Source organism: Oryzias melastigma, linkage group LG1 (genome assembly GCF_002922805.2).
Source record: "Oryzias melastigma strain HK-1 linkage group LG1, ASM292280v2, whole genome shotgun sequence".
In the NCBI taxonomy this organism is placed as follows: domain Eukaryota; kingdom Metazoa; phylum Chordata; class Actinopteri; order Beloniformes; family Adrianichthyidae; genus Oryzias; species Oryzias melastigma.
The window spans coordinates 32,111,588-32,122,089 of NC_050512.1; the positions used below are offsets into that span (position 1 = coordinate 32,111,588).

Genomic DNA, 10,502 nt, shown 5'->3' on the forward strand with positions numbered 1-10,502 from the left:
TGTAGCGTGATAGCAATCTCCGCTGTATCAAGCTAATAAGCTCCGCTGTAACAAGCTAGCGAGGTCCACCGTATTGAACTAGTGAGCTCTGCTGTAGCTTGCTACCGAGTTCTTGCTAGGACTCTCTGTAGCATGCTAACAAGCTCGGCAGTATCGAACTCTGCTGTGGCGTGGTAGCGATCTCTGCTATATCAAGCTAGTGAGTTCTGCTGTATTGAGCAAGTGAGCTCTTCTATAGCGTGCTAGCAACAGCTCGCTAGCAAGCTCCGCTGCATCAAGCTAGCAAAGCTCCATTGTGTGAAGCTAGCGAGCGGTAATGTAGCATGCTCCGCTGTATTGAGCTAGCGAGCTCTGCTGTAGTGTGCTAGTGAGCTTCGCTGTCCACTGGGAGGCTGGCTAGCGTAGTGAGCTAACCCACTTGTGCCCACTGTAGCCCCATTTGGGGCCACATTTTCTGCCCACTTTTAAACCATGTGGGGCCCCCCAGCGGTGCTGGCTGGGAGGAGACTCAAACACATCCACAGCTTCACAGATTCTGCACGGGTTCTGGTTCCTCGGGTCATCAAAGAGAATCACGAGCCTGATGCTGCGTTCACAAACGGCGTCCATCCAAGAATGTGCGTTTAACTCGTTTTCAATCACTTAGCATACAAGTTTGGAAATGTTTGTTCAAGTGAACACTCATATCCACATTATACGCCCACACCAAGTTTCTGGATCGTAGACCGGCCAGTGAACCGTAGAGAGGAAACATTCATGTTTATCTATGGGCGTGCTGCGGGCGACAGGTCGTAGTGAACACTTCTACAACCCATAAAGGGAAGTATGTGAGTCGCAGGTGTGTCGTACAGGTGTTTTATTATTTCAGCCCCCCAGATCCTTCAGACTGAACAAGGATCCCGTTAGTGATGTTCACGTGACACGTGCACGCTCCTCACTGCAGCTGGACTGATAGAAATGAGACAATCAGAGTTCGTGTGGACGTCCTACAGGCACTTATTCATCACGTACACACCAGTACTAGCCAGTACTCACACCTTACTAACGACTAGAGTGTGGCGTAAGGATGTCGTACAACAGCCTCGCTGATGAATACTACGCAATATTATTATTAATATTATTTTGATGGCGTCCCTTGAAGTGGCCGAATGAGCCTCAAGCTAGCAGTAGACACACCTGAGCTCCCTTTAAGATCCAACCGCTACAACCCTCCAGGGAGCCGGACGCCCTAAAACCTCCCGCACAGGTGAACCTGACTGAGACTTTCAGTCTTCTGCTGTCGTTTTTGCCTCTGTATCCATCAGGATAAAAAAGCCAAAATGTCTCAAACTCGTCCTGAAAGCAGGAATCCATTTCTGCTTCTGAACCTCATCGATTACTGAAACGTTCGTAACAGTTAAAGACATTCAGGCTTTTGTTGAACAACATGAAGTTAAATTAAGAGTGAAAGCGAATGAAAACCCTTTACAGTCATTGATTTGTGGCGGCGCCTCAGCAGAACCTGTGGATCATTCAGGTTCTCCGGCGTTTACGTCCAACAGAAGAGTCTCGTTTGTGTTGACAGAAACGGTTTAATATTTCATTTTTGTTCATTAATTTGGCTGAATTTACTGTTTCTTTCACACAATCAGCAAAAACCCTCAATGCAGAGTTCTGCGGCGGAGTCTGGAAATGGAAAAGCATGTTAATGAAAAAGCTTTTCAACTGAGCTTTTGTATCCTCAAACACTTTCTGGTTCTCTCAGCTTTTCTACTGAACTGTGATCCTCTTGGTTTCAACATGTCTTTTTGTTCGATGCTTTCAGAAGCTGATCAGGAGGTTTGTGTTGAGGTCCCACATCATCCAGGTGTCGTCCTTTATTCTGTTTCCATGTCACTTTCAAATCTGAACCCAGTGGAGCTCAGTGATAATCTGACGATCCCGAGCTCTCCTCACTTTAGAACTGTATATAATTGGACTCATTAGTCTGTCGGCGTTGGCATTCACTCATCGTCACGTTCAGAAGCATTTCTGTTAATTTTAACCACAAATTCCTTCAGACGAGACCGCCAGTGTGAAACAACAGGCTGTGAGAGGAAGCCATATGTGTGCTTTGTGACAGAATACAGAGATCTCTAATTCATGCATCAACAATTATTCAGCTTAGATTAAATATTCAGGAATTCGTGCATTTTTTTAGCAGATATGTTTGGAAATCCGACACATTTCCAGTCAGACGTTAGGGTGTAAATACTTTCTAATCACTTTTAGAAAATGACATTTTTACCAATAAAGTACATAAAACACTGAAGCAGCAGATTAGAGCTGCGTCACATGATCTCTTTTATCAGACATTAATCTTCATGTTTTCATGATAGAAAATACCAGCAGACATGACAAGATTTAGTAATCTGATTCAGGACTTCCAGATCAAAATTAAGTTGATTCCAGTGTAGGGCTGAGCACGGATGTTCCACCCCAAAGCAGTAGGGGGCAGTGTGTCAGTCAGAGGCCTTTGATTACTGCAGAACTACAAGCTGCTTCAACCCTTTTTTAGCTTTTTAAAATATTTGGGGAAATTGCTTCAGGGTGAATCTTTACGTAACTGATCATTGACTGTATATGTGGACTGGACTGAGTGACTCCTCCCCCTGGAGTTCCAAACAGGAAGTGGCTCCAGGAAGCCAAAATTCCATCGTCTTCAGTAGAGAAGACCATAATACCTTCTAACATCTTCTTGATAATCCTATTTTTTAAGATATTTTTCTGTAGTTCAAGTTATTAACTGACCAATCAGATGCCTTAGTAAAAGTAGGCGGAGCCTGCTGGCCCCCACGACTAACCAAAAAGATCTACAGACTTCTTGTAGGCTGCTTTCAGGTTCGTAGGGGTGTGGCCTTCCAACAAGTTCACTCCTGATTGGTGAGGGGGGTTGCCATAGAAACGATGACTCAGACCAACGATTCACCAATCACTGCTTTCTGGTGACGTCTGGCTCCAACATGGCGGCGTCTGTAACGCCACCAAATGACGACTGAATGGACTCTATTTGGTTGGATCCAGAACCAAGTCATTTTCTATGTGTACCGTCACACGCGCTCAGTCCAGTTCTCTGATACTGTCAATGGTGCAGATCATAGCTACAGTGAAATGGGGGCGTGGCTAATTGGTTGAAGTGTAATTATGCACTTGTGAGCTCAGTGACAGACTGTTTCTTTGTTTCAGTGTTAAAAAAAGATGTGTTTGCATTTTTGACCAAACAAATGTTTTTAAAAGTAAGAATTAGAGAAACCTGAATGTCTAAAACTCGTTTCCACTGAGCGGTCCAGTCCGGTTTAGAAAGGTCCAGGTTATTCAGGTGAGCGTTTCCACTCTAAGTTGGACCGTCGCGGCGCACGCGGGTCAAGCTAACAGCAACAAGAATGGAGGTCGTCCAGCAGCTCTTTTCTGTTTTTATAATCTAAGCATTTCATGTGGTTTGAGAGAAGGTTGAGGGCAATGACCTTCCATCAATCGACTGGTTTCAACAGTAGCTCCACCCACTTTTCTATGGACCTACAACATGGTACGGCTTCATGGGTCCATTTTATAACGGAGATGCTCAAAATACCGGACCGTTCTGCTCAGTGGAAACCAGCCAGAACTGTGATGTCGGTTCAACTGGACGAGGACGGAGGCCGCTTCCACTCGGCGCCCTTGTTCACCTATGGTGCGGAACACACCAGGCGTGGAGCGCCGCGGTCCTCCGCTTAAGGCGCGTCTGGTCTATCTATTTACATCACGATACATGAGAAAATCCAGTTGATTTTAAAAATATAACCAATTTTTCACAATAAAAGTCCACTCTGCGCCGCCTCCGCGTCCAGTGTGAACCTGGCTTGAGGCTCATTGGTGAGAATCAGCGAACCACCTCCTGAAGCTCTTCTCTTCAGGTGACCTCACCTGGATCATGTGGGACGTGCTTCAGCTTTGGCCTCATGTGTGTTTCAGCACCGGTTGTTGTGGGAAAAGCCATACTCTGTTGTGTTGTAACGGTGGAACTGTTGATGTCTTTGATATCCTGAAAGAGAATAAAGCGCGCGGCGGCGGCGAGGGCTGCCGGGCGCAGACATATGCGGGCGGGTTGAACTCTGATCGCACATCTCGCAGGTCCAACGATTATTTGTGGAAGTCGCGGTCTGGAGCCCCTCCCCCAGCCGCTTCCTGTCACTAAAATAGCTTAAGGTGTGTTTAGGTTGGACTTTAACCCCGCCGCCTGTTCGTCTCCTTGGCAACCGTCCAGAGTTCCTTAATTTGTATCATCTCAATCCTAAGAGCTGCGAGCAGTTTTTCCTGTTTGGCCCTAATCATAGCGCCTGTTGCCATGGTGAAGGATTTAAATATGTTCTGCAGATCGTCTTCACCTATCCAATCAGAAGTGGCAGATGTACGCCTCTTTATTCCTTCACTTAAAGCCGACTCCGGCCTCGCCGCTCACACCGTTTCAGCCGGGATTCCCTCCTCTCCCGTCCACGCCGTCCTCAAAGGCGGTCCGGCTCCCAAAAGCTTTGGCCATGTTTGGAGAGGAAGTGCACGCGGCATACTGATAAGAGCGTCCTGCAGCAGAGCGGCGACGCACGCCGCCTCACCAGCGCCGTCCTGATGCACCAACAGGCAGGAAACATGCGCCCCGCGCGCAGCTCCTGCTTTTAATTGCTCGGGGTTTTCAGTCCTCACAACGGCGCTTTGGGGAGTTTGTGTGTGTGTGCGCGTGCGTCCACGAGCGTGCACGGGTCCGTTGGGGGAGGCAGATAATAGGTGTATTCATCTGCTACATAAAAATTTCAGCAGCTCGTACGCCGGCACTCGGAGATGAGAGGATAAAGACAAAAAGGTTAGACGGGAACGTCACCCTGAAAACCAGCTGCTCCTTATTAAAACGCATATATCAGCCGCTACCGCCAACGTTCAGCCACCTTTACATTTACAGCTCTCCTAATGCGTCCCGCCAACCTCAACATTCAGACAGAAGCTTCAAATATCAAACAGAATCAATGAGGTTTCAGGTGTGACTACAGCAGGAAGATCAGTGGAGCCGCCACGATTGGTCGACTAATTTAATACTCGATTAGTCGTTACTTTATATTCTATGGAGTCAGAAAGTTTAAAGTTATAATAGCATTCTGCTAGATTTTTGGACTATTTTGGCATTTATTAAGGTTTTTAAGGCTATTTTGGAGTTTAGCTAATTTTTCAGCTAATGCTAGCGATTTTAGCTATTTCAAGCTTTGTTTTAGTTTATTGGGCTAATTTGGCATTTAGCTCATATTTCAGTCACCGTTTTCAGCCATCAGCTTCAGGAATTTCAGCATCTTCAGCGGTCAAATTCAGCTTACAGCATCCACACCAGCATTATTGCAGGTAATTTATATATCTAGTTTTTAGTTAGTTTAAAGCTAACGATAGTTAAGTTGTGTGCTTTCCATCCAGTTTGCGATTGATCCGATTAGTCAACTAATCAGAATAAATCAGTGATTAGTCGCCTATTAAAATGATCGTTTGTGGCACTAAAGAGAAAACAAACATGCTGAAGTTTTCAATGTGAGCTTGGACTTAAACTTTTGAATTTTCTGCCCTAAAGTCTTCGTACAATGAAGACGATTCCTGTTTTGTCTGAGAGCAAAACCCTTTGTAACATTATTTATTTTTAAACATTTTATAAGCCTCATATATCCACCATTGTGGTTGGATCCATATGACAGTTACGCAAACATTCTCAAGGATTCTGAGTGTGAAAGAAAAGTTGAATTCTATGCAGAACGGATGAACGCAGAGGACAAAGGTATGGGATCGACCTTGAAGCAGACGGACGGCAGCTGCAGAAAGCCTCAGCAGGAACCGGTCCAGCCGGTCCGGGTCTGGACGTACAACCGGGCCAACCTGCCCAAACTGGACAATAGATCAGAAAAAATCTGTTGAGATGTCAGTAAAAACGGCGTGAGAGCGCCGACCATCCTCTGCTGGGAGGACCATGAAGGAAACCAAACTGTCAACCAATCACATCAAAACTCTAAAGGTTTGGAGGATCAGGAACTGATCTCCCCGAAGACGTTAAAGGGACTTAGATTAACCCTTTAACACCACAGCCGACCCCAGTGACACAAACTGTGAATGACTGTAACTCGTCATGCAATAAACACAATTCAATGGAATTTCTTTAAATGAAATCAGGACAAATCTGCTTTTGTCAGCACTTTACTGCAAACGTATAAACAGTCAAAGAGTCACAGAGATGGTTCAGTGGTACTCAGGTATCAAAGGGTTAAAGAGTTGAACGTGGAAATACCACGGAGATAATTTAGCATCAACATCCGTGTTATTATAAACTCAGATACCACAAGTTAACCACAAACATGATGTTCAGAGCAGGAACATGCTAACAACATGACGATGAGTTAATATGCTTTAAACATGCTAATAATATACAAACATACCTACAAAATGCTAATACCATGCTAAGAAAATGTCTACCACATGCTATCATATACAAACATGCTAACAACACGCTAGCACAGTCTGAGCGCCCACAGCTGCTAAATCTTCATAATAATAATAATAACTCGTTCAGTCAAACCTGTGAGGAAATTAAAATATATTAAATATTGATCTAAAATGAAGCAAAAAGAGATGCTGTCTAAAACAAACAGATTCTCCTGATCCTGTGAGTCACAGTTTAGTCTCCAAGTTCCTGACAAACTTCTGCCTTTAACTCATTTTGTCTTTGACTGAAACTAAAACGGAAGGATTTGAGACTTAGAGACGGAATGTTTGATTAACATTCTGGTTGACGTTGGGATGTTTTAAACTCTCCGTTTCCAAACGTTTGAGCTCAGAACTCCGCCGGTCGGTTACACCACAGAGGGAACGTTGTTTTCTCCACTTACAAACACCAGAGCGTGAATGGAGGTCAGCTAGAGTCAAACTTCATTTCACTCATTGTGTCTTTTTATTTCAGAGGTGAGATAATTTTGGATTACCTTGACAGGAAGTGAATCACAAACAATCAGAGGAAAATGAATTCCCTGAATGCAGAGGTGAAAGGTTCCTAACAGCTTCACAGTCTTGTTTCTGAATCCCATAAATAATTGAAAGGTCATATAAACCAGGAAAATCCCCAAAATTCACCTTCATTTAGTTCTCGGCACGCCGGCGTGGAGACGTTATTAAAGTCCTCCCCGGGGCGGCTCATCACAGCACATCTTGATTTTAAGAGCAGGAGCATTAATTTTATGGGTCTGTTCTCATATTCAACATGCCAGCGGATTCTCCCTGCAGCTGATTTGGGACATAAAAAATCCAAGGAGGACAAGAGGGATGGAGCTGCATGTGGGAAGGATGGAGGGAAGCTGGACTAAGAAACTGAGGGGGCGGAGACCAGATATAAATATTCAAGATTCTGAGAGTCCTAGTCCTGTGATCCTCAGGTATTTGTGATGAATGAGCTCTTCAGGTTTTCCCGCCCTGAGGAGGAACCAGCTGTCACCGGATCTGCCAGCTGCTCGGATGGATCCAGGATGGAAGCGGGAACGTCTCATCAGGACGATCGGAGGCGGTTTCTGAGCGTCCTCCCAAAGATACACGGACAAACCGTATCAAACCGATCTGACTTGATTCAGAAGCAGACGATTGATTTCTGGCGGTTTTGGCGTGTTGGGCGGTAGGCGGGGCCTATAGGTCTGTGGTAACCAGAGCCGAAGGAGATGCAGCTGCTCCGAGGACGCTCCTCGGACAGCAGCTAATCCTGACCTCCGGCTTCACCCTGCAGACCGAAGGGTCCTCCCACAGACTGCATGGAGGCGGAGCTTCCTGGTCGGATCACGGAGCTTCGGGATTGGAGACTTTATATTCATCAGAAACGACTCCGGACTGTTTCAGAGTCACAGGAATTTTGCAAAACGTCTTTAACTTCAGAGCCTAAGTCCTGATTATGGATTAACCCCGCCCCTCTTCCCCTCCCCATTACTGAGAGCTTTCTCTCTATTCCCCCACTAGCTTACAGCCCCTCACAACCAAACATCAGCAGTTCAACAATAATATATTCAACATTCTAGATTCCAGTTCAGACGAGGAAAACAAAGAAAGGGGCGGAGCAGGGAGACTGTGGCCCCGCCCAGTTTATTTTCTACATCACAAATATGATCTTTTTCAAGCAGTTTTTTTTATTTGCTCCTGATTCACGATTTGAATAAAGACGTTTTTAGAAATGTGATTTTGATCTAAATGTAAACATGTTTAAAAACACCAAAAACAGGATTTTAGATTAAAATTAACTTTAGCTCATTCACACATTTGGTTGAACAGGATTTTCAACATAAAAGCCTTTCATTCCAACATTCAGTTTGCTTTGATTCACTGTTGTAATCAGATTACTTCAGGGTTTAACTGAGTTTTCTCTGTGGATTTGTGTAACTCTCAGATCTTAACGCGTTTCTTTAACTGGAGGCAGTAAACGATGTTAGAAAGTCATACACGTCCGACAGAAGGAGGGAAATAATGTTGATAGTTTTTATGAATGTCTGAGTTTATGGATGACGAGTTTTTGGATAGTGGTGTAGGCGGGAATCGATTTGGGAATATATCACAATATTTTTTTGCAGACACTTATATCGATTTAGTTACCAAAAAAGGAAAGAAGAAAATAAAAACAGTACGTGGAGTAGTCAGTAGATTAAAACCAGATAAGGATATGCTGACACCAGGGCCGGCCCTGGGCATAGGTGAGCTAGGCGGCCGCCTAGGGCGCCATCTCCTGAAGGGGGAGCCAAATTTGTTTTTTTTTTCATTTAGTGTAAAATAGTAAAATATTAAAACATTTCATAATTAAAACCACAGATAAAATAACTCAAAAGTTTGACATAATAAAACATTTTTCTTGGTCCTGGACGGCGATGTGTTATGTTGATAATTCTTCAAAACTTTAAGGATGAAAAAGCAAAACAAGCCGTCAGGGAGAGCTTTAAGGTAAAAGAGGAGGAAAAATGAGTCAACGCAGAAGTTTGTCTGTTTTATTTACATTCAGTTGCTTGGAAATTCTTCCCCTCCCCCATTTTGGTAGAAAAGTAATAATGTTTTTTCATTTAAAAAGATAAATTTAACTGGGACTCTCGTGTTTTTTCCTCTTTTTCTTTAACCCTTAAACACTACAGATCCATGTCACATCATCTACCACGCTGGTAGATCTGTATCAAATGTTCGTGCAACCCCCCCCATTGCAAAAGTTGGAGGTTCGTGTTCTGATTAGGCAGTTTTATCCAAAAACTATTTTTACGTGGTTATTATTTCATCTTTGACAATAATAAATAAATCCTTATTTCAACATATTCCAGGCAGCTGCTGTGTGTCTTTTTTGTCGGGCCGTGATATTCGTGTGTTTATGCGTGCAGGCAGAGCGCAGAAATCCTGTTTCACTTCGGGCGCCATGCAGCTCAGGGTGGGCCTGGCTGACCCCCAAACACACATAGAGTGACGTCTTTTGTTTTCCACCCAAACCTCCGACCACTAGTCGGCAGCACTGAGCCTCTTTGAGCAGCTCTACACCAAAACAACAACGAGGACCAGCTGCTGTTGAATGTTCAGTCCACATCGCAGTTTTTCTCGTTGTACAATTCGGGTTTTACTTGGGACGAGTACAGAAAAGTAAAACATTGTTCTGGTCTTTATCACGATACGTATCGTGATTCACGTATCGAGATACGTATCGTATCTCCAGACTATTTCTGGAGGTGAGACTTCCAGCAACGTCACACGTCTAGAATTAAATCATCAGCTGTTTCAGCCCCCGCCCCCCCGTTTCCGGTTTACGCTCCTGGTTTGGGGGGGGTGGGGGGGGTCACTCCTGTGTTTTAAAGAGGAATGATGAGCAGCAGAACGAGGACGCTCCACGCGGCGGTCGGAGCGATCCTTTGTTCCTCTGCAGAGGAGGAAGTAGGTCAGGCAGCTGCTTAATTACGCTTAATTTTAGATCCACGACGCCCAATTTAAGCGGCTGTTAATCAGGTTGTCTCTACGTCCACCGCTCACTTCCTGCCGGCTCCTGGACCGGACCGGACCGGACCAAGCTCCGGCTGACAGTGGAATGGCTTCAGCAGAGGAAGGTTTTTGAACCTCTTCACGTCTTCACGATCCACTCAGACCTTTAGTCTGTGATCCATTCTCTGAGCTGAGAGGAGAGCGTGGTTCTGTTGGACCCCTGAGAACACGGGCCTAAACGGAGCAGCGAGGAGAGAGTTTTAGATGCGATGTGGAGCAGCCGGACCTCAAAACATCTTAAAACCTGAGCAGAACTACCTGAAGGCAGAAGAAGTTTGCTAAAGTTCTCCTCTGGAGGCTGAACCCGAGGCCCGGTTCCAGAGGAGGATCCTGGGAGGAGCCGAGCGGGCCAACGACGGGGATTACACGCTTCCCTTCCAGAGAGGTCAACCTGCAGAGGACGGGGCGCTGCGGCACGCCGGCAGCTTCTGCTGACTCCGCACTCGTCCCCTCCT

General features: G+C 45.2%; 1 protein-coding gene across 2 annotated transcripts in view; it reads left to right on the forward strand.

The window, feature by feature from the left end:
- Positions 1–9,338, forward strand: part of LOC112156928 (MORN repeat-containing protein 4) — a 30,182-nt gene extending 20,844 nt beyond the window's left edge. Inside the window, exons 6-7 of one of the 2 annotated variants that reach the window (XR_004948677.1) lie at positions 5,777–6,924; positions 7,443–9,338. The gene's annotated coding sequence lies outside the window, so the exon portion shown is untranslated. Of the gene's footprint in view, positions 1–5,776 lie in introns of both variants that reach the window. The other variant, XR_004948675.1, reaches the window with a different exon arrangement.
- The last annotated feature ends 1,164 nt before the right edge of the window (positions 9,339–10,502 follow it).